Source organism: Sus scrofa, chromosome 5, assembly GCF_000003025.6.
Source record: "Sus scrofa isolate TJ Tabasco breed Duroc chromosome 5, Sscrofa11.1, whole genome shotgun sequence".
Classification (NCBI taxonomy): Eukaryota; Metazoa; Chordata; class Mammalia; order Artiodactyla; family Suidae; genus Sus; species Sus scrofa.
This window is the reverse complement of record NC_010447.5, coordinates 88,426,684-88,451,865: the sequence shown is the minus strand read 5'-3', so window position 1 is coordinate 88,451,865 and position 25,182 is coordinate 88,426,684. Positions and strand designations below refer to the sequence as shown.

At 46.5% G+C, this 25,182-nt stretch overlaps 1 protein-coding gene across 2 annotated transcripts in view; it reads right to left on the bottom strand.

Annotated features, from left to right (window-relative positions):
• The window catches only part of TMCC3 (transmembrane and coiled-coil domain family 3), a 272,769-nt gene that overhangs the window by 230,463 nt on the left and 17,124 nt on the right, over positions 1-25,182 (bottom strand). Inside the window, exon 1 of one of the 2 annotated variants that reach the window (XM_021092755.1) lies at positions 8,483-9,459. The exons of the other annotated variant lie outside the window; for it this stretch is intronic. The gene's annotated coding sequence lies outside the window, so the exon portion shown is untranslated. Of the gene's footprint in view, positions 1-8,482; positions 9,460-25,182 lie in introns of those variants that run through there. 2 annotated transcript variants of the gene reach the window in all.

Below are 25,182 nucleotides of genomic sequence, written 5' to 3'. Positions count from 1 at the left end.
CTGACCAGAAGCCCACCTTTGGCTTGCACCGTTCCGGTGAGCTCCCTTCCTCGAATAGGAACCTGTCTTTGGGTTTTTCTGCCGCCAGGCAAGGTCCCTTCCTCGAGTTCCTGCATCTCCTCGGCTCCCCGCAACATGGGAAGCTGAAAGGGGATCACCTGTACCTACTACCCTTTGTCTGGACCTCCGGCTGGCAAAATAAAGATTCCCTTGTTCATGAGGTTTTTACCTCCGTCCTGAGCCCTGCCACTCCTCTGCCCCCTGGGCATTTTGTGCTTCCTTCTGCTGCAGCATTTTTAGCCTTTCTGTGGAACTGTCAGGTTTCCATTGCACCTGCCTCCTGTCCCCTCGGTGAGCTCCTTGAGGGCAGGGACCCCACAAGGTACCCAACAGATATGGAATGAAGGGAACTCCTGGCTGGTGCGTCTCCCTGTGGATGTCCCTTTTTGAGAGACCAAGATTTTCCCACGTAAAAATAAGGCTTTCCGGAGCCATGTCAGCAGGAAGCTCTAGGCGTCATCCCTCCACCGAAGCAACCACTGACGCAGAAGCAGTCATTGAAATCAACTGTTTGGGAACCCTGGAACCTAGCTGGACACTGAGCAGCAACCCAGAGAGTGCTTGCTGAAGGGAGAGGCTGCAGATCTTGCACCAGCAAATGGTGTGGGTGAGCCCACTCCCATCCTCCGTTCCTCAGCCCTGTCCATGAGGAAAGCAGTCCACGTTCCTAGAACAGAGGGCTGGGGCCGGGATGGGCAGTTGGGACTGGGTCCTCTAAAAATTTGGGGTTGTGCATTCTGATTGGTCCAGGGGTGCTTGAGAGACTAACACAGATCCCAGCTTGGTTTTGGCCCTCTCAAGAGGCAGCAGCTTTTCCCAATGGCATCCACTGGAACATTTTAAGAAACAAAACAATTCCTCCTTTTAGACATTTCAAGAAATCTTTGTCAATCTAGCGGCTGCCCTCCAAGATAAGAGAACAGAAACTTCTGTGACCATACACAACAAGAAATGTGTATTTGCAAAAAGAGTGTGAAAAAAATCACAAATGGACAGCACCAGCCCTCACCACCACCCACCCACCCACCCACACACACACACACACACACACACACACACACACAAAATCAGCAATCTCTGAAGAGTGGGAGAATGAAACTTTCGGTTACCACACTATAATACTCAGCATATAGAATTTTCAACAACAACAACAAAAAATTACAAAGCAAACAAAGAAACAAGAAAATACAGTCATTCACAGGGGAAAAAAAAAAAAAAGAATGTATCAGAAACTACCCCTGAGAACCCAGGGACTTCCTGAGAATTATCAGTCAAAGATGCTAAATGAACTGTGTTAAGTTTGTTCAATGAGCTCAAGGAAACTATGAATGTAGAACTAAAAAAAAAGAAAAATCAGAAAAATGTGATATTGACAGAAAGATAAAAATTATTAAAAGGAAGCAAATTCTAAAAGTTAAAAACATAGTAACTGTGATGGAAAAATTCACTAGAGAATGAATTCAGCATCAGATTTGAAGAAGCAGAGAAAAGAATCAGCAAACTTGAAGACAGGAAAAATTGAAATGATAACATCTGAGCAGCAGAAAGAAGAAAAGTGAACAGGGCCTAAGCTGTGGGACACCATCAGGCAGACCAACCCATACACTGAGGGAATCTCAGAAGGAGAAGAGAAAGAAGCAGAAAGAACAAAGAAATAATAGCCAAAACTTTCCCAAGTTGGATGAAAGATGTGAATATATACATACAAGAAGCTCAACAAACTCCAAGAAAGATAAAATCAGAGAGATCCACATGAAGACACATTATAGGCAAAATGTCAAAACCCCAAGAAATAGAGAAAAATTTTAAAGCAGAGAAGAGACTCTTCATGTACAAGAGCGTATCAATAAATTAACAGTTGATTTGTCAGAAACCATGAGGACAGAAGACAAACATTTAAAATCTTGCAAGAAAAAAAAAACCAAGACTTCTATGTCCTTGGAAGCAACCTAAATGTCCATCAACAGAGGATTATATAAAGATGTGGTACATATACACAATGGAATATTACTCAGCCATTAAAAAGAATGAAAGAATGCCATTTGCAATAACCATAGATGGACCTAGAAATTATCATGCTAAGTGAAGTAAGTCAGACAAATAAAAACAAGTATCATAAGAGATCACAAAAAAAGAATCTAACAAAAAAATGATAAAAAAATAACTTACAAAACAGAAACAGACTTAAAGATTTTGAAACCAAATTTACAGCTACTAAAAGGAAAACGTGGGAGGGTGGGGATTAAATTAGGGGGTTGGAATTGACATATACACACTATTTTATAAAAAATAAGTATGTAATAAGGACATACTGTATAGCACAGGGAAATCTACTCAAGACTGTGTAATAACCTATATGGGAAAAGAATCTGAAACAGAATGTTTATATGTATATGTGTAGCTGATTTACTTTGCAGTACACCTGAAACTAACACAACTTGCTAAGTCAAATATATGCCAGTAAAATTTATTTTATAAAAAGAATTCTAAGTCCAGAAAAATCATCTTTCAAGAAGGAAAAAGAGGAGTTCCCGTTATGGCTCAGTGGTTAACGAATCTGACTAGGAAGCATGAGGTTGTGGGTTCGATCCCTGGCCTTGATCAGTGGGTTAAGGATCCGGCATTGCCGTGAGCTGTGGTGTAGGTTGCAGACGCGGTTCGGATCCCACACTGCTGTGGCTCTGGCGTAGGCTGGTGGCTACAGCTCCGATTGGACCCCTAGCCTGGGAACCTCCATATGCCACGGGAGCGGCCCTAGAAAAGGCAAAAAGACAAAAAAAAAAAAAAAACAACAAAAAGAATGAAAAAGAAATTTAAATTAATGTCTACATGAGAGATGAAAGGTTCACTGCCAGCAAGAGCTTCCCTATCAGAAATGATAAAGGAAATCCTTCAAGCTAAAATGAAAAGAAACTCAAAGCCTTAAGAAGAAATAAAGAGCCCTGGAAAAGGGAACCACACAGGTAAATATAAAAACCGGTATTGTTGTACTTCTGGTTAATAACTCCTCTTTTTCCCTATTTGACTAATAAGGCAAATACACACACCTATGTCACCGGGGACACGATGCATAACAGACAGCTGTGACGGTAACAGCGTAAAGGGGCAGAAGCAAAGGCGTGCAGAAGCAGAGTATATATGGCTGACACTGAGTTGGTATCATTGTAAATTTTCAAATTGAAATTCTAATTTAAAAATAAATTTTAGGAGTTCCCTTGTGGAGCAGCAGGTGTGGCACTGCAGCAGCGTGGGTTGCTGTTGTGGTGCGGGTTCTATCCCTGGCCCGAGAACTCCCACATGCCTCAGGCATGGCCAAAAAGATTTTTAAAAACTAAAAAATAAAAACTGTTACAAGAAATATGATGTAATTGTGGGAAAACTATGAAATCAAATCAAAGACTGCAGTCGTCTCCAGTCACACCGGCTTGATCCTGATTGAGCTGACTTTTTTTTTAACGGCTAGTTCTTTTATAGAAGAGCCAGACGACAGAGGGGGGGCATTTCAGACAGAGGGAATAATACAGGAGCAGAAGCGTGGCAGAAAGATATTTTTTTCTTTTCCTTCAAAGAAATTAGTTCTCCTTTGCTTAACAAGATTTCTCAGAGTACTCTGGATATCAAAGACACTACAGTATAATAATTAAAAAACAGACTCTGGGCTAACCTATCCAGGTTTTAATGTAGATCTGTCATTTACTAGCATTGTAACTTTGGGCAATCTTAATACCTAAGTTTCATTACCTGTAAGATGGGAATAATAATAGTATCTACTTTATGAGGTTATTATGAGAAGTAAATGTTACATATAAAGCACTTAGAACAGACTCTGGCACACAGATAGAGCCTAGTAAACGTTAGCTCTTCTTACAAACATACAATCATTTTTACCTTGAGAGGCACAAATGAGGCTCTAGCATGGTGTATAGCTAGAGTAATCAGTAAAAGATAAAATTCTTTACCTTATTCTATACTCTAGTCAATTCATCCATTTCCCACCAGATGCAGATAATTCTTACTTAAGATTTAGGACAAGTGTAAGCCTACTCAATATTTTGGTATTTCTTCTTCTTCTTTTTTTTTTTTTTTTTAAAGTCTTCTTCCATCGACAGAGGAGTGGATCAAGAAGATGTGGTACGTATACACAATGGAATATTACTCAGCCATTAAAATGAACAAAATACCAGCATTTTTAGCAACATGGATGAACCTAGAAATGATCATGCTGAGTGAAGTCAGCCAGACAATGAGACACCAACACCAAACACATTCACTGACATGCGGAATCTGAAAAAAGGACACAACGAACTTCTTTGCAGAACAGATGCTGACTCACAGACACTGAAAAACTTCTGGTCTCCAGAGGAGACAGTTTGGGGGGTGGGGGGATGTGCCTGGGCTATGGGATGGAAATCCTGGGAAACTGGATTGTGATGATCATTATACAACTACGGATGTGATAAATTCATTTGAGTAATTGAAAAAAAAAAAAAAAAGTCTTCCATCGGAGTTGCCAACCAAAGACTGTCACTTGCCATCTGGCTCTGCAAGGATTGAGGCATCAGCCCCCGTAGCTGTGAACCTTCCCCACGCCCCCTGAAATGCTGAGTCCAGGGCGGAGATCAGGCTGCGGCCTTCTGAGCTCTGGGGAAACTGGCAGGACTGGCCTTCGGGGAGTGGGGTATTTTCAGGAGAACATTTGAGGAACCCACTTTCCTGCGTCTCTGCGCACTCGGTAAAACACTGAAAACATGAATTAAGGCATCTGTTCCCCACGACCAGCAGCACCCTTCCTCGGAGCCCTGGAGAACACGGCCCCCGTCGCCCACAGGCCCTGTTTCCTGACCTGCCACCGCCTCTCAGCGCAGCTGCTCAGAGCCCCGGGAGGTGCCTCCCGGCCTGTGTCCTCAGGAAGGCCCCAAATAAAACTGAAACTCGCAGCTTTCACGCGGTGCCTTTTTATTTCAGTGGACAGAGGAAGAGTGCAGTTCGTTCTGAAAGGTTTCTTCTAAATCAGAATTCGAGTGTCTGTGTCCTTCTGCCATCGCTGTGGTCACAGGATATGCCGCAGGATACAAGCTCCCGGGCTGCTACCTGGCCAGGCAGAACGGCTGGCCTTGGCCGTGGGAGATGCGTCCACTCCTCTGGTCATGTGGTCAACAAATACTGAGGATCTTTAAGGCGCCAGGTACCGGGGACACAGTAGTAAATAACAGACAAAACAGACAAAAACTTAAGGTTACGTTCTGATACATAAGCACAGGTGGGGAAGGGAGAGGTTCCCACGGGAGCGCCAGGGTTGGACAGAGGCAGAAATGGGGTTACTGCTCTTATTTTGAGGCCTCCCAGGCCCCTCTGATTCGGCAGCTATTAGATCACGTTACTCACGTGGAGACTCTTGACCTAGAGGTAAACACCATGCATGTTAATTCCTTAAGTCCCTGGTCAAGTCTCACCACCGTCATCTAGTCACCCCTGCTAGAGACAAGCAGTTACATAAGAGACACACTAATAAAGATGAGCTTGTGCGTGTGTGCCTGTCTTTTTAGGGTCACACCCACGGCATATGGAGGTTCCCAGGCTAGGGGCCCAATCGGAGCCAGAGCTACCAGCCTACTCCACAGCCACAGCAATGCCAGATCCGAGCCACATCTCTGACCCACACCACAGCTCACGGCAATGCCAGATCCTTAACCCACTGAGCGAGGCCAGGGATCGAACCTGCATCCTCATGGATGCTAGTCAGATTCATTTTCCCTGAGCCACAATGGGAACTCCAAGATGAGCTTTTTGTTTCTTAGTTTAATTAGAGCTGTGTATTCCATGACCTTTAAAAAAAAAAAAAATCTCCATCTCCTCAGGATGATTTAACAAGATTCCTGCTTGAGGCAGAAACCAAACCACTGCCCTCCAAAACCAGATGTGCGATCGGAGGGTTGGTTTGGATCGGAGGGTTGGTTTGGCCAAGTCATGCAACCCTCTGAGAGTCAGGCATCAGGCTGCGGTGATACCGAAATGAGTTAAGGACGTGAACCGTACTTAGACTACCCGGCTCCTATGAAGCCTTCAAAACAACTGGGAAACAAGAACCTCCCAACATTCCTTTCCGTGGTTCATTTCATCCAGAGAGGATCATAAGCTGTGAAAAGTACAACGCAATAGACAAATAAATCATAATTAATTACCACAGCACACTAGGGACAACAGTGGATGTGATGGGAGGGCGAGGCACCTTTTAGGCCACAGTAAGGACCAGGGTTGGCAGCAAAGATTTAGCTTTTCCGAAGTTCCCGTCATGGCTCAGCAAAAACAAATCTGGCTAGTATCCACGAGGACGCAGGTTCGATCCCTGGCCTCGCTCAGTGGGTTAAGGATCCGGCGTTGCCGTGAGCTGTGGTTTAGGTGGCAGACGCAGCTTGGATCTCATGTGAGCTGTGGCGTAGGATGGCAGCTACAGCTCTGATTTGACCCCTCGCCTAGGAACCTCCATATCCCACAGGTGCAGTCCTAAAAAGACAAAAAAAAAAAAGATTTAGTTTTTCCGAGAGTGCAGAGCGCTACCTACCAGCTTAGAATGGCTCTCTGTGCAGAATCTCCCAGGGACACCCTGCCTCCCACCCGCCCCCCCACTTGTTTTCCTTCCAAGCTGATCCGACGAAGGAAGCATGGGCTCCGGGGCCAGGGTCTCACGTGGGTACAGGGCCTGGCCCAGCGCTTACCACGCAAAACACCCGAAACCTTGTGTCATGAGGGCCAAGCGCAGTGGCGGCCTCTCGCACTGCTCATCACGGAACTGGAACTCTTTCCACAGCCTCGGCTTCCTTCTCTTCATCCGCGTTACAAAAAGCGCCCCTGACCCTGCCCTGGCCGCACACTTCGGGAGACCCCTGAGGGGCCTCTGGCATTGCTTTCACAGCGTGAGACGAGCCTCTCCCCTGCAGGGTGGGAGGCCTGCATTCGGGAGCAGCAACGGGCTTCACTGGACCCAAGGGCTCTGGGTGGAATCAAGCCCGGGGGCGGAAGAACTCGCGAGGCATCCAAGGGACATCAGGCTAAGCGAAGCCGCCAGACAGGGAAAGAGAGAGACTGCGCCTCTCACTTACATGGGGAATCTCAGAAAGTCAGACACAGAAAATGGAGTAGGATGCTGACTGCCAGAGGCAGAGAAGTTGGGAAACTGGGGAGATGCTGATCGAAGGGTACAAACTCCCAGCTATGAGATGCAGATCTAAGACACAGCATGGTGATGGAAAAAAAAAGTAATTATGAGAGGATGGAGGTGTCAACTGACCTTATTTTAGCCATCTTTTTAATATATATATAAATACTATATATATATTTTTACTGTATATATATGTGTGTGTATATATATATATATATATATATATACTCAATATTGCACACTTTAAACTTACATATGTTTATAGGTTAATAATATTTCAATAAAGCTAGGGGGAAAAAAATCCAAGACCTGTGATATCTCCCTAGCTTCCTATTTCACTGCAGCCCAGAGACTTTCTCATCGACACTTTAAAATAAAATGCGAGAAATCCCCTCTCCCTTTAGTGGCCTCAGAAATGGTAACTGTTCGGAGAGTTATTCCTCTTCTCCATGTGACGACATCTCTGTGAGGACAGGGATGGCAGCTCAATCATCTTTGCATTTCTAGCACCAAACACAGAAACCAGCCTCCGAAAAGGCTGTTGAATAAACACATAAATAAATTCTAATTTTATAGCACGACGGACATGCAAAAATTCCAAGTCAGAAGTCATAAAATGCATGATAGATGTCTTAAGAACAAATTAACCGCAAAATCCATTATGGACTACATACTACCTAGAATTTTATGAAAATTAGCACTCTCCAGATTAAAAAAAAAATGTACTGTAAAATATGCTTTGTTATTCATTGGTATGAACACAGAACCAATCATTAATTCTAGCCTTCCCTATTACAGAATGCCTATATTTTCCATTTTACAAAGTGGGAAAAATAGCAGCCACCTCACTGAATGTTTGTGGAGATTAAATGAGTTAACACACTCACAGCACTGGGGTCTGGCAGACAGTGACCACTTAAGAAATGTTAGCTATTATTATTGCTGTCATGATGATCAGGCGCTGCCCTGGGCTAAGACTGTTAGACCACGTTAAATAGAAGTTCCTTTCATTAATCTGCCCAGCAAAGTATGAACAGAAGCAACCTAGCCCCTTGACAGCAAAAGTTGCCCTCAGAGCCTTAGCTACCCATTAATGGAGTCTCATCCGGGCAAGACTGCCTGGAAAGCATTTGCTTCTTAGAATAAGACTGTACTTTGAGGCAGAAATATATATTTAGCAGACCCTAAATGTATGCTTCAAAGAGTGAATTAGCAGCCTCACTAAAAGGCACCTTAAAAAACAATTCAGAGAGCAGTTTTTACCTTCTCTTCAGGCCAGATGCTGGTTCGGACTCGGCAAGGGTTGGGGCCCTTTTATCTGATGAGGGTCCCCGAGTGTACGAGACCTTCAGATGACCACGGTTCCGGTTCAAAATAATCACTGAGAACCAAAAACTGAGATACCACTGAGAAACAAAAAGCAGAAGTATTTGCAAAATTGCTCCATCTGCACGGTCCCACAGTGGGCGTTTTCCTGTTTCTCACAACACCATCCTTCAGCCCAGCAGGTCCCAAAAGGTCTTCTGCAGGCTGCTGGCGCCCAAGGCGCTGGGCCATACAAGAGAACCAAGGTCACATTTGGGAAACACATACTAAACGCCCTTCCAGAAAGCCGCGACGCCCACGAACCCATCAAAGGTCCGACGGAGAATCTGCTTAGCTGCGCTTCCTCCACTGGTCGGGAAGGGAAAGGAAGAGATGCTGCCGACCATTCCTGCTCTACGAGGATCGAGCCATGAGCCACTGCAGCCGCCCACTGACAACGTGCCTGGGGAATTCGCGATGGAGACAAACAGCAAGCACGTCCCAAGCACTCACTGGCCCCTAGAGAGCTGAAAGCGCGTATCTGCGAAGAAAATCAATGACCCCCGATTCTTGCATCTATCTCCCCATACCTGGAAAAGCACTAAAATCATTAACTTGAAACGCCGTTCTTTGTCGTTAGCAGTGACCTCTGTATGTGGGACGACGTGAGGCTTTTCCCAGCCAAAGTGTCCTGTATGTCCCGGCTCCCCCTTTCCTCTGCAGCGCTGTTCCTCAGAGCCATCCAAGACCCTGTGTCCCAGGCCACCGTCCTCAGTACGTAAGGTCCCCGATTAAAACTTAACTCACAGATTCACATCGCGTGGTTTTCTTCCAGTCAACAAGAACTCAGCCACACACCTTTTTCCCCAAAAAATATAACAAAATCTCAGTTTGGGGAGTTCCTGTCGTGGCTCAGTGGTTAACAAATCCAACTAAGAACCGTGAGGTTGTGGGTTCGATCCCTGGCCTTGCTCAGTGGGTTAAGGACCCGGCGCTGCCGTGAGCTGTGCTGTGGGTCGCAGACGTGGCTCGGATCTGGCGTTGCTGTGGCTGTGGCGTAGACCGGCGGCTACAGCTCCAATTTGACCCCTAGCCTGGGAACCTCCATATGCTGCGGGTGTGGCCCTAAAAAGACCAAAAAAAATAAATTTAAATTTAAAACAGTGAGTCTATAGAAAAGCCTTATCTCACAGGCTCTGCAGCTGAACAGAAAAGCATATAAAGTTGTCCATTCTGTGCCAGTACCAGCCAGCAGAACTCTCTGCAATGAAGCAAATGATCTGCAGAAGCCACCGTTCAACATGGTAGCCACTGTCCACACCGCCCAGGCAGCCCTTGAGATGTAGCTGGTGCCACTGAGGAAGTGAAATTTCAACTTCAGTTAATTTTAACTTAGATAACCATGTGCGGTCTAGGGCTACTGTATGAATAGTGGGACACTAGCTTATAGACTCAGAGTTCCTTCCACATGAATTCCACGAAAATATAGAGGTGATCAGGCACCAGAGAAGGTTCTCGGAAACGGATTATTTCACTTATCAAAAGAAGCAGGGAGAATCAAGTCCACTATCTCATGGATCTTCAGGTCTGCCCTAACACGGCTAAAGAAAAGTCTTAGTCCCATTTTACTAAAGGGAGAAACTGAGATATAGGTCAATTAACTAATACAAACGGTAACTGCTATTGTGTGGAACTGATACAGGTGCAAAGCCTTTTTACACACAATCTCTTTTTTTTTTTCTTTTTACGGCCACACCTGTGGCATATGGAGGTTCCCAGGCCAGGGGTCAAATCGGAGCCGCAGCTGCCAGCCCACGCCACAGCCACAGCCACATCAATACCAGATCCAAACCGCGTCTGTGACCTACACCATAGCTTGCAGCAATGCCGGATCCTCCACCCACTGATCAAGGCCAGGGATCGAACTCATGTTCTCACAGAGACAACATCAGGTCCTTAACCCACTGAGCTACCATGGGAACTCCCACATGGGATCTTCACAACAATCCTCCAAGATACGCACTATTATCTTTCTCTTACGGATGTGGAAACGGAGGTTGAAGGAGATTAAGTGGCTTAGGAAATGCCGTGGAGTAAGTGGAGCTAAAACAGCAACTCAGACCTACCTTTAAGACTCCCCAAAAATACAGTTGAAGGCTTCAGCGAAAACAAATTTTCCTTTCTACATTTAATCAACCAGTATTTTCTGAGTAGCTATTATATGCAGTATAATACCATACTAAGTGCTGGGGTGGGAGGGGTGATACAGAGATAAACAAAGAAAACCATTAATATACTGCATATCAGAGTCACGTGGGCTTGTGACTCTCCTCTACAAAGTACAATATTTATTCAATTATGCACAGTAGCTCCTCTTGTACATTACAGCAACCAATCAGCCCAGAATATAAAATATGCTAATTTTTTTTTTTTTTTTCATTTTTTGCCCAGCCCATGGCATATGGAGTTCCTGGGCCAGGGATCAAACCTGAAACCCAGAACTCCCAGTATGCTCCTGATCCCACTGTGCCAAAGTGGGAACTCCTAGGTAATATTTTTAGTACTTCAGAACATACAGAACCAAAAGCACAAGTGACAAGGGAAAAAAATAAATAAGTTAGATTTCATCCAAATTAAAAACTTTGGGCATTGAAGTAAAAATAGCTATCATCCACAGAGTAAGAAGACAAGATGGGAGCAAATATTCGCAAATCGTACATTTGACAAGGAACTTGGATCCAAACTGTATTTTTTTAAAAATTCTTAAAACTCAACAAGAAGACAACCTATACACATTTTTGTGAGGACATATGTTTACATTTCTTTTTGGTCTAGGAATGGAACGCTGGGCCATATGGTTACCCTATGTTTAGCACTTTGAGGCAGTACCAAACTGTTTTCCAAAGTGGCTTCACAATTTGACAATCCCACTGGCAGCATATAAAGGCTCAAGTTTCCCCACAACCTCAGCAACACTTGTTATTGTCTGTCTTTTTAATTTTAGTCATTCTCGTTAGTGTGAAATGGTGCCTCGTTAGGGTTCAATTTGCATTCCCCTAAGGCCTAGTGATGCTGAGTATCTTTTCATGTGTTTACTGGCCCTCTGTATATCTTCTCTGGAGAAATGCCTATTCAAATCCTTTGCCTGCTTTTTTTTTGGGGGGGGGGGTCAAGCCATTTCACTGAGGGGCTTTGGGGAAGGGTCAAAGCATTGGGAGGACAATGAGATCCGAAGTCGGGGCCTGGTTCTCCCCAGCTTCACAAGCACTGAAATCCTGCTTTCATTGTGACGTTATAATAGTTCCATATATATTTTAGACACCGTTTCCTTGTCAGACACACGATGTGCAAATATTTTCTCCGATGTTGAATCTGCTGTTCTGTGAGTCAAGTCTTGTTCTCCAGCAAACTGCCCCGCTCTGGCTCAGGAGAGGAAACGATCTCCTGAAGACACAACCGCAACATTTTCACAAAGAGCATCGCACTTTCTGATAAGGAGCAGCTGAGAAAGCCCCTCTGGCCACACCTCAGACGGGGCGCCAATGACTTTTCAAAAGGCCACACGAGGGCAGCAAGACAGCAGACTGGAAAAGAAACGCTGGGCTTAGCTGGTTAAACACAGATTTTAAAACGAAAAAAACTGGAGTTCCTATTACGGCTCAGTGGTTAACGAACCCGACTAGTATCCATAAGGATGCAGGTTCGATCCCTGGCCTCGCTCAGAGGGTTGAGGATCCAGGGTTCCCATGAGCTGTGGTGTAGGTAGAAGATGTGGGCTCGGATCCTTCGTTGCTGTGGCCGTGGTGTAGGCCGGCAGCTGCAGCTCCAATTCGACCCCTGGCCTAGGAACCTCCATATGCTGTGGACGTGGCCCTAAAAAAACAGGCCAAAAAAAAAATTGGAAAAAAATAAAATGAAAAGAACTGCCCATCTTTTTTCTTCCTCTATTTTATCTTACATCCCTCCTAGTCATTATTTTTCTAAACAGACCTAAGTACTTCATAATCCTCACTGTATAAGCCACACGGGGCAGTGGTCTGGAGAACCTGACTCGATCGGCAAAAGGACAGAAATGTGTGGTAACAGCCACATCGCCCTGGCACCAGGGGGGGCCACAGGGGAGGAGACGAACAGACGTGCAGACGTCCAGGCAACATTGAGCCCTCCCATCAGATCTGCCTTCCACCTCGCCAGCATCACTACGAACCCAGCCAAACCAAAACATCCCTGGGTAGAGGGGACACCCAGAGGGACAGGAACTAGATATGCCCACTTCTCTCTCAGTAGACAGACAGAGGTTTCTGGGGTAGGAAAGAAGAGAACGGAAGAAATAAAATTCAAAGCAATCCCCAAAAGCAATTACTGGGGAAAAATCCAACAAGATCAACACGGTACCTTCCCAACAGATACCAGTTATTAGCATCAGCATGACTAGTCCATAAGAAGGTTAACTTTCAACTCTCAAGTTTATGTTTAAAATAGCAATTATAGAAATTCCCTCGGTAGTACAGCAGGCTAAGGATCCCGGCATTGTCACTGCTATGGCACGGGTTCGACCCCTGGCCCAGGAACTTCCCTATGCCCCAGGTTAAGGTAAAAAAAAAAAAAAAAAAAAAAAAAAAAAAAAAAAAAAAAAAAAACCCAAAAACTGTATCGCCCTGAGACCCAAGAAGCAGGAGCTTGGACCAGACGGCAGATCATTTACTGGTATTCATCAAGCACATCCAAGGCAGTTCAAAGAAACGACGGAGGAGAAGAACAAACTGTCTTTTCCTTCTGTTTTACTCACCAAAAGCACTTCCTTCAAGCATCTCAAAATTCGAAGCTATAAATGCCCAGATCCTCTCGCAACATGATTTTGGCGGCAGCGGGCCTCGAGCTTAAAGGTGAGGACTCTGGGCTCGACGCGTGTCTAGAGCCAGCTCTCCTGCTTACTAGATGACCCTGAGCAAGTGACTTCACTGGAGTCTGTTTCTTATTCCTACAAAACAACGCTCCCACATACCACACTATCTAGTATACAGGAAGTACTCGATAAAGGCTGATGCTATTATTTTTTGTTAACTGAAGTAGAGTTGATTTATAATTGTGAATTTCTGCTGCACAGCAGAGTGACTCCGTTATACAAATTTATACTCTTTTTCTGCTATTATTTTTATTATCAATGCACCATCATTTCCAGCTCGACGCCCCTCCTTCCCTCAGGAAGCCTGAAAACACGGCTGATCCATCCATGCACGTTCCTAAGGTGTCTTTAGTGCTTCATTACCGCTCTGTTCCATTTAATGCAGGCTCCCATTGGCCAAACAGAACCAGGGACTCAGACTTCGAACTCAAGTCCCCCAGTCATATCACTGGAGGGAACAAAAACTGCTCCGTCTCCTGGCAAAAAAGCAAGCTATTTTCCCAGTCAACAATAGGAAAACAAACAAACAAACTTACAGGTACTTGTTTCTGTTGTTTGTTTCTAGGAGACCTGGGCAAGGAAGGAAATGTCAGCCTTTCCTCAGAGATGCCTGGCAAACAGGGGAAAATCAAACTAGAAAAATAAAGCCATCTGCCAGAGGAGCTGGCAGGGTGACTCGATTCCCAGGCCCTGCCTCCGATCAACACCCAGAGAGTAAAGAAGGGGCCGGGGTTCACGCTGGCTGCCTCCTGGGTCAACAGCTGGAACCCAGCCAACGGCAAAAGCCCCTTGCTTTTTCCTTTTTTCAAAGTTTCTATGAAAGGGGAAGGGACATTGCACGGGACTGACCTCTCTTCTGCGAGACAAGCATCGTCTGGTTCTCCCTTTCTTCCTGCGGGCAGGGGGCGGGGGCCAGGACCTTGGAAACGTGTCTGCGGTACCAGGTGGACCACCCCTCAGCATCGCTGTCTGGGAAAGTGCAGCAGTCACCTCTGGCTCAGCCAGCCACCCACCACTGGCCCGCAGCACACCCGGCCCCTAAAGATCCCATGTCTCCTAGCATATCCCTCCAGCCACACAGCCCTGGGGACAGCAAGGAAGAGACACCGACGACGTGGCAGGGGGCCCGGTGTCTGCCCCAGCGAAGGGCACAGGGCCCCCAGGCGCCACACTTGCTGGTCAGCCGCAAAAGCCCCAAGACTGCAAAGTATCCTAAGCACATATGTCACGGGATTCACATGCCCTGAGCTAAGTCACCATCCAAAAGACCTCGAGGCCTCGGTGGGGACGTCTCCTGGGGACCACCTACCTTCTGCTCGGTCACAGCAGGAAAACAACAGTAATAAAAACAATGAGAAAAGCCGCCTCCTCACATGAAATGAGGGCCAAGTAGAAATGCCCTGAAATCTGCGAGGACGGCGCTCCTGTCATCCCGGATCTGAGCTTGAACGCTGCCTCTGTGCTGCCGTTTCCACGACAGAGACACAGGACTTGAGAGCTGAGAAAGGCCACCGAGGCTCGGAGAGGCGAAGACACTCGCCAAAGGCCACCGAGCCTGGGGACGACCGAGCCAAGACGAACACCCAACCTGACCCCCCAAAACTGGAAACTACGGCTGTTCTGGGTTATAACCCACCGCCTGAATGAAAGAGCACATCCCTGACCCCGAAGGAATGTGCTCACAAGGGGATAATGAAGAGAGGCGGGAAAATGGATTCACCGCCGCCAGGGTTCAAATCCAGTTCTGTCCTTTACCAAAGCGGGTGACACCAGGCCACTTCCTTAATCTCGGTTTCCTCATCCATCATCCGGGGCTAAAAAAAGCACCCGCCCTGCAGACTATTCTGAGAATGAAACGTACCAAACAGTTTCTAAATTAGTGCCTGATGTGAGCGCTCTGAAACGCATCCTCCTAAGACCGAGAGGAAATGAGAATGAAAACGGGGACGAAATGAAAAAAGAAAGTGAGGGCGCGGTCCTTCAATCAGCGCGGGCATCCATCATTTCACTTCAAAAGATTTCTTTCTTTGTTCACGGAAACATTTTTTATTACTCTACGCTTTGCACTGTGCTTGGAAACAGTTACGTTTAATTTATCAAGTCCCAAGTGGAAAAGATAATTCACTGATAGCAGGAATTCACGGACAGAACGAAACATCCAAATTTCTTCATTTAAAATTGCAAAGTAATTTAACTACGGACAGCAAAGGATAGAGGAGACTCCTGATCTGCATCCCCATTAAAACTAGGTTTTTGTCTGTGAGAAAAGTCTCTTCCACGGAGAACAGGCTGGTGGGTGCCGAGCGGCAGGGACTGGGATGGACTGGGAGTTTGGGCCAATGCAGACATTTAGGATGGACAGGCCACGAGGTCCTGGGTGGAGCACAGGAACAACAGCCAATCCCTCGCGACAGAACATGATGGAAGACAACTGGAGAAAGAAGAATGTGTGTCTATATATAACAGATATATTTTATATAGATAAATATGAAGGACTGAGCAGAAAATGACAGAACGTTGTAAATCAACTACGTTTTAATAAAAAAAAAATAATAAACAAAATATTACAAAAGAAAAGTCTCTTCTTGCCAGAAACAGTTGCCGCACGTTCTGGGCTGATAATCACCTTGCTGGCTGGACCTCGCGGTCAGTTAGTGGCCCCTGGTCAGCCACTGCCACGACGATCCAACTAAGCCTCCAGCGCCCTACCCCTCGTGGTCGGGGCCTTGGAACCCACCTGCCTCCGACTCCGCCGGAACAGCTATCCCCCTCCCCGCCCGGGCAGGGCAAGAATCTCTTCCTCAGCCGCTTCCTGAAGGTCTTTAGGCAACACGGCATTCCTTTTTTTTGTAACCTTTCTTTTTTTTATTGTTATTTCCCCAATGCGATTCTTTTTCGGCTGCACAGCAAGGGAACCCAGTGACACATACACGCGTACATTCTATTTTCTCCCACTCTCAGGCTGCATCGCAAGTGACCAGACGTGTTCCCAGGGCCGCACAGCAGGATCCCGCTGCTCGTCCACCCCAAAGGCACCAGTCCGCGTCCAGGAAGCCCAGGCGCCCACCCACCCACCCCCGCCCTCCCCCGCCCCGGGCCTTCTTCCCGAGGGAGCGACGCTCTCTTCCACATCCGCACTGGCCGCGACGTGTTCCAGTCTCCACAGTGACTTCGAACGCGGCCTGAGGCTGATGCAGGAACCACCTCCTCTCCAGCTAGCACCCCTTATGCTGCTCCTCTTGGCAGTAAAACGTCTCCAAAGGCCCGGCTCCAATTCCTCGTCTCCACTTCCTTTCCTCTCGTTGTCTTGAGTGCTTTCAAGCCCACTTCGCCATCAGGACTGCGAAGAGCAGAGAGGGCCCGGCGTGGCTCAGTGCAAACGAATCTGGCTGGCATCCATGCGGACTCGGGTTCCATCCTTGGCCTCGCTCCGCGGGTTAAGGATCCACTGTGGCTGTGGTGTAGGCCGGTGGCTACACCTCCGATTCCACCCCTCACCTGGGAACCTCCATATGCCGCGGGAATGGCCCGAAAAAGACCAAACAAATAACCCTGCTATGATCAAGGTCCCAACAACCTCCTCATTGCTAAACCCAACAGGCAACTCTCGGCCCTTTTCAAATAGACTTTCAAATAGAGCGTGAGCAGAGAGCTGCCCACGCTCCGCTCCTGGAGGGCTTCCCGGCCGCCGCGTGCTCCTCCGTCGCTCTGCTCCTTACAAGTCTCCTTTGCTCTGCTCTCTGCTCTCCGCACTGGGGCCTGGGGCCTCACTCCCTGGACGCCTTCCCTCTCCACTGATACTCCTTATAAACTGGACTCCAGGGAGTTCCCTTGTTGGCTCAGCGGGTCAAAGATGTGAGGTTGTCACTGCTATGCTTAAGTTATGACAGTGGCAGGGGCCCAAGCCCTGGCCTGGGAACTTCTGCATGCCACAGGCAGAGCCAAATATAAATGAAGCAAAATGATTAGGATAGTGTGGCATGGCATAGCATAGCCCACTTCGCCATCAGGACTGCGAAGAGCAGAGAGCATCAAATCAAGTCAAATCAAATAATAAAATAAAACAAAACTGGAGTCAATCTGCAGCTTTCAACGGCACTCAGCTATGAGTGAATATCAAGTGTACACCTGCAGCTCGGCCCTCCCCTGGGTCAGGCAGAGGAGGGACGTGAGCAGAGGGAGAGCCCTGGCACAGGTCTACACCAGGTACTACAGGTGGCAGAAGAGTGGGGGAGCCACAGGATTGGCGGCTCGGGGGAGAGACAGGAGGGTATAAGGCTGTGCACCTGACCTGCCGGATGGTCCCCAGCAGAGAGCCCAGCATGGAGCCTTGCTGTCCCCCCAAGTTTAAGACACACCCAGAGTCATTCAACAGCAGCTGGTGGGAAAATGAAAGCAAAGCGAGAACATGTTATAAAACATTAAGTACAACACAACTCCGATTATGTCAAACAATCATACCTCCACACATACACACACACACACACACACACACACGCACACACACACACACACACACGCACCCTTCAAAGAGAGAGTGAACAAAAAATAAACGAGCCATCCGCAGCCATCCTCGGGGAGCCGGGACCGTGGCTGACTTTCGTGGTCCTCTATTTCCAAAATCATACGCAGCAGACTTGTGCTCCTTCAGAAATCAATATAAAGGCGCGTTTGAAAGACTGTTTTTAAAGAAACTGGACACCAGACCAGGTCTCAAGACCCGTGTTCTGGCCTGTGTTTGGGAGGGGAGCCCACGAGACGGACAACACGGAGCCCCGCAAACCACCAAGAGAATGTGAAATCTGATGCCTGAAATACCTGGTCAGGAGGGGCAGAGCTCTGTAAAGAGGAGAGACTGTCAAAAAGGCAAGAACGCGGGAGTGAGGACTGCACAGTGCCTAGTTTAAATGAGACAGACGACGAAGGCCTAGAAAAGGGGGACAATCCTGGAAAAAGCTGAGCAGCTCTCTCTCTTCCTCTGGCTGAGACAGAGCCATGCCCAACACCAAAAAGCAAAAGATGAAAATGGCTGTAAAAAGGAACGGGAGACCCCTCCTGGGGGCAAGGCCGGCACAAGCCACGTGGGTTTGGTGCTCCCAGCTCTGCTCCAAGCCTCAGACCATCCTGTGAACACAGTGAGGTCTAGGAATTTCCTCCTTTTCAGCATGCAGATGGGAGAAACAGATCTGCTGACTCTGGGGCTGATGATACAGACATAAGCCAGAGCCCAAAAAGAATGTCCCGTGGGGTCTAAGAAGACTGAGTTAACCTGGGATCTTTCTCTGCACCTCTTCCAGCTTGAGTTTATTCCTTGTAGCTCTTAGTATCTTTCCCTAAACAGCAATAAATACAAATAAAAGAACCAGTAATTACTGTGATGGTTTTAAGATTACTATGTGCAAATTCTTTGAGACCCCTCCCTCCAGGAGGGAGTGTGGGAACGGGAGTGTGGGCTGGACTCAGTGATTTTCCTTCTAAGGAACAGATTACAGGAAGGAGGAAATGGTAATTTAACAGCAGCAGCACCTGGCAGACACCACATCATCCGCAAGCGATCAAGGTTAACGTCACCTGGGGTGAGTCATGTGCGTGTCATTCACTTCCTGATATGACGCAACGCCAGGGGCACAGCACGTCTATGGCGCGCATCCCTAAAACCCGTAACCTCAATCTAGTCATGAGAAAACACGAGGCAAAGCCAAATCAAGGGACATTCTGCAAAGGACCTGACCACGACTCTTCAAAAGTGTCAAGATCGTGTAAGACAAGAGAAGATAAAATCGCGGAGGAAAATAACCAGACAGGACAACTAGAAGCACCATGAACCGGATCCTGGAACAGAAGAGAACATTAGTAGAAAGACTGGGGAAACCTGCATGAAGTCTGCAGTTAGCAATGTAAATTTCTCAGTTTTGACAAATGCACCATGGTCGCACAAAATGTTACCATGAGCGGAAGGCAAGCGAAGGGTATACAAAACCTCTCTATACTTATATTTGCAAACTCTTCTGTAAATCTAAGATGACTTCAAAATTAACAAGTTTAAAAATGAAACAAAAGGAAAGTGATGCTCCAGGAAGATGGATAGGCTCATTAAAGGCTTCGGGTCCCCATAAGATGCCTGTGCGTGCCATCATCCTCAGTTTAAGAAGCATCACAGGATTGCTCAGTTATCACCTCTTTCCCAACACCTTAGCCGCCACGATTACCCTTAAGAGGAAATGGCAGGTATCATCTCAATTACTCAGCGACGTCTTCAGGCCAAGGACCCTTTCTAAATGCCATTGCCCTAGGGAAGCGGACGAAGATGGTGATAAGGCTCGATAAGGCTCGGAGCCTGATGAGACTCCAGTCTGTTGCCTCTGGCTGTGGTCCCATCACTCAGCACTTTAAGTCCCGCCCAGGATGAGTCACTGACACACCCGGAGGACACATTCTAAGCGCGCATCAACATTCATTCATTTTCAGAAAGGGTCCCACTTCCCTCCTCTCCTTCTAAAAACAGCCTGATTTCAATGCTTAGTGCTACCTCAAGACAGAAGCTGTCACCAAACCCTCAATCAGCCACAAGTGAGAAGATAAAATCTTCCCCACTACCTTGAAGGAACACCTTTGGAAGTTCTCATCACCTAAATACACGCCTTTTCCTTCATGGTTTACTTGCATACTCTTTGGGTAAGGCTTTTTTGTTACTTCTTTATTTTATTTATTTATTTATTTTTGTCTTTTTGCCTTTTCTAGGGCCACTCCCATGGCACATGGAGGTTCTCAGGCTAGGGGTCGACTCGGAGCTGTAGTCGCCGGCCTACACCACAGCCACAGCAACGCAGGATCTGAGCCAAGTCTGCGACCTACACCACAGCTCATGGCAACACCGGATCCTTAACCCACTGAGCGAGGCCAGGGATCGAACCCGCAACCTCATGGTTCCTAGTCGGATTTGTTAACCACTGAGCCACAACGGGAACTCCAGTTACTTCTTTATTTTCAAGATGCAGTGACAGACTGCTTTAGCATCAATGGCCCCCAAGTGTCCACCTCTCTTGTAGCCACACCCATTTTTCAACATGATTACGTGGCTTCCTCCACCAGGGGTGTGGGAGTGGGGAGCATTATTTCCCTGCCCTTTGAAGCTAGGCTGACCTCGTGACTTGCTTTGGCCAATAAAATGTGGCAGAACTGACAGTGCGCCAGTTCTGAACCTAGGCCCCCGAGGCTGTGTTTGCTTCAGCCCACACTCTTGGAACCCTGCTCAACAGCCACGAGAACAAACCAGCCAGCTTCAGGATGAGAAAATGTGCAGTATAAAGATGAGGTGCCCCAGCCAGACCCCAGCCAACCCAGTGGCTGACTCAGATACGTGAGCCATTCCAGCCAAGAACCGAACTGCCCCCCTGCGCTCAGGCCAAACTGCTGGCCTACACAATCACAAGCTAAGTAAGTCAATTAAGTCATTGGATTTGGGGATAGTTTATTACACAGCAAAATCTAGCTGATGCAATAGAAATGTTCAGGTTTAATGCTATTAATTTTTCTGATCTTCAAAGCATTACATACTTATTTTAAAAGGTTACCAAACATAGAAGTTCCTGTCGTGGCGCAGCGGAAACGAATCCGACTAGGATCCATGAGCTTGTGAGTTCAATCCCTGGCCTCACTCACTGGGTAAAGGATCCGGCACTGCTATGAGCTGTGGTGTAGGCTGCAGACCCAGTTCAGACCTGATGTGGCTGTGGCTGTGGCATAGGCCGGCAGCTCTAGCTCTGATTAGACCCCTAGCCTTGGAACCTCCATATGCCGCTGGTGTGCCCCCCCCCCCAAAAAAGGATTATCAAATATATAAATTGTATATCTTATGTATTATTCCATATGGAGCTGCCTCATTACTTATAAAATACTATATCATATTCTGCTGTATGAATATTCTCTTACTTACTCAGTTCTCATCAATGAATGTTTAGGATCTTCCAGTATTTTGGCATTTCCAGCAAAGCTATCTGAGTAACTCTGTACACAGGACATTTTGCTTAGATGGAAGCAGATTGAAGGGTAAATTCCCGCAAATGGAACCGTTCAGCCTGTGATAACTCTGCATTTACAACTTGGACCAATAAAGCCAAACCACCTTCCAGATCAGGTGTTGGCAAATTATGATCCACAGGCCAAACTGGGAATTTTCTGCATTTTTAAAGAGCTGTTTTTTAAAAAGGATGAGGAAGCAGCAGGGGGAAGAATATGTGACAGAATATGTGACAGAGACCGCACATAACCCTTAAAGCTTAAAATATTTACTATCATGTCCTTTACAGAATTTGACACCTCTGCTTGGCCAATTCACACTCCCACCAGCTACATATGAAAGACTATTTCTCCACTATTTCAGGTCTAATGCTTGGTCAAATTAAGATTTAAAATAATGTAAAGGAAACCATTAAAAAAAAATGACAAGACAACCCACAGAATGGGAGAAAATAGTTGCAAATGATGCAACCAACAAGGGTCTAATCTCTCAAATATGCAAAAAATGCATACAATTTAACAACAAAAAAACAAACAACCTAATCGAAAAATGGGCAGAAGACACAGACATTTCTCCAGAGAAGACATATGGATGTCTAGTAGACACAAGGACAAATGCTCAACATCACCAATTACTAGAGAATTGCAAATCAAAACTACAATGAGGTACCACCTCACAACAGTCAGAATGGCCATCATCAAAAGGTCTACAAATAACAAATGCTGGAGAGGGTGTTAAAAAAAAAAGAAAAGAAAAGAAAAGAAACCCTTCTACATTGTACATTGATAGGAATGTACATTGGTACAACCACTATGGAAAACGGTATGGAAGTTCCTCAGAAAACCTAAATACAGAATTACCATATGATCCAGCAATCCCACTCCTGGGCATATACCTGAACAAAACTACAATTCAAAAAGATATATGCTCCCTATGTTCACAGCAGCACTATTCACAATAGCCAAGACATGGAAACTACCTAAATGCCCATCAACAGTGAATGGATTAAGAAGGTGTGGTACATATATACAACGGAATACTACTCAGCCATAAAAAAGGATGAAATAATGCCATTTGCAGCAACATAGATGCAACGAGAGATTCTCACACTAAGTGAAGTCAGAAAGAGAAAGACAAATACCATATGCTATCACTTATATGTGGAATCTAAAATATGGCACAAATGAACCCCTCTACAAAACAGACTCACAGACGTGGTGAACAGACCATGGTTGCCAAGGGGGAGGCAGGAGGGAGAAGGATGGACTGGGAGTTTGGGGTTAGTAGATGCAAACTACTACATTTAGAATGGATAAACAATGAGGTTCTACTGTACAGCACAGAGAACTATATCCAGTCTCTTGGGATAGATTATGACGGAAGATAACATAAGAAAGAGAATGTATATATATATGTATGACTGGGTCCCTTTGCTGTACATCAGAAATTGGCACAATATTGCAAATCAACTAGATTTTAATTTTAAAAATGGGGGGGAAAGATTTAAAGTAATGCTTCAGTTTGAAGAAAAAGGTGAAGCATCTGTACTACTAATTTATTGGCACTATAATTTTTCCAGGAAAAACACAGCTTGTTTTAGGATGCAAACATCAACTTACCCTTGAGCTTCTCATCTCATAGTCACAAGTGACAAGAAAAAGCTGTAATACCTGTTAGAATTGAAAGACACTTTAAAAGTTGTCTGGTCTGAGCATTATGAATTTTGTGTGCCATTAAAATTTCAAAAAGAATTTAAAGGAATAAAACAACGCTGCCAACTTTTCATCTTGCCAAGTCTAGTCTTTAAAAAATAAAAATCCAACCATCTATCTCCTTTCACCATCACTTCATATAAAAAAGGAATGGAACATGAAAAAGCAGGACATACCCAATCTTGGAATAAAGAAGAATCCATTCGACTGAGAACACTTCATGACAAGCCATGACCAGAGTCACTGTCACTCTGCCAATTTTGCTTCAGACTGAGGAAAACTCCTTGTCAAACCCGTGTTTGAGAACCAACTTTACTGTTTTCTAAACAACCTGGAGCCCCCACATCCAAATGATACACCCCGGATTCAATTCAGGTGACAATGAATCCATGGCAGACACAGAACTAGAACCCAGGACTTCTGCCTCATATCTTTCTCCTAAACCATAATTCCTCAGGTGTCCAGAATCGCAAAACAAGTAAACAGCACGCACAGCTGGTCCAACCAACACCCCAGCCCGCTCTCAACCTTAGCCGACTCACTGACCTTAGTTCTTTGGTCTCATCCGTTCATTTTTCATCCAAAATGTGCTTTTAGGAGTTCCCACCATGGCTCAGTGGAAACAAATCTGACTAGGATCCATGAGGACGCAGGTTCGATCCCTGGCCTCGCTCAGTGGGTCAGGGATCCGGCGTTCGGTGAGCTGTGGTGTAGGTCACAGATGCAGCTCAGATCTGGCGTTGCTGTGGCTGTGGGGTAGGCCTGCGGCGGCAGCTCCAGTTCAACCCCTAGCCTGGGAACCTCCACATGCTGCAGGTGTGGCCCTAAAAAAAAAGAAAAAAAAATGTGTTTTAGGCTTCTCCACTGGGGTGGAGGGGCGAGGAAGGGGGGAGGGGATGACAACAGCAGCAAAAAAGAAAACCTTCTCTCTTCTAAGTGGCTGGAAACATCTCTGTTTGTTCGGGACCAAAGAACCAACATCCATCCATTCCAAACGTGTCTTTTTCCCATCAACCCTTCCAAAGCCTCCACCCCGACTCTCTTCCCATTATGCGGCCAGAACCTCACTTCTTTGCAGTGTCGGGGTGAACGGCTCTGGAGATACAGGCGTGAGGTTTCGTAGGCACTTAGGAATTGGCTGTGTTGGTTAATGTTTCGTTGTCAACTTGACTGGGCCGAAGGACACCCAGAGAGGGAGCTGCTAAAGCATTATTTGGGGGTCTGTCTGTGAGGGTGTTTCTGGAAGGGCTCAGCATGTGAACCGATGAACCGAGTGGAGCAGGCGCTCCTCCCCACGGTGAGCGCTGAGGGCGCCCGCAGAGCAAAACGGCAGAGGAAAGGCAGGGGCCCTTTCTGCGCTTGCGCGGGGACACCCACGCTCTTGGGCGTCACATCCGAGCTTCTGCATCTCTGGATTTCAGACTCAAGCCGGGATTTAGCCCATCAATTCTCGGGCCTTCGGAATCAGACAGGACTACACCACCGGCTTTCTTGGTTCTCTAGCAGGCAGACAGCAGATCCTGGGCCTTCCCGCCTCCATGATCACGTGAGCTAATGCCTGTAACAAATAAATACACACACACACACACACACACACACACCCAATCGGTCTGTTTCTTTGGAGAGCCCTAATTAAGATATCAGTTCTGCTATATTTCAGAGCTAAGTAAACTTCAACAGCCTAAATACGAAGCAAGAAAAACACTGCATGTCTATCAGAGACAAGCCCTCGCCTTCCTCCGCCCCCCACCCTGGTCCCCGTTCACTCAGCCCTCATCATTGTCTGCTGTGCCAGGCCCTGCTCGCTTGCCCCTGTGACTGTCACCCATGTCTTCAGAGAGGAGCCAGTCTCCTTAAGCATCACCTGCCACGTGGGCTCAACACTCCTTCTAGCATGGATCCGTGGGCCTCTGCCACTCAGATACCCAGACTCTGGTCTGCGTCTGCCAGGCGCTGTGTGTCCAGCCAGCTCTGCACTAAGCCACACGAGGCTCAGGACAGCAAAGCTTCCTGTAGTCCT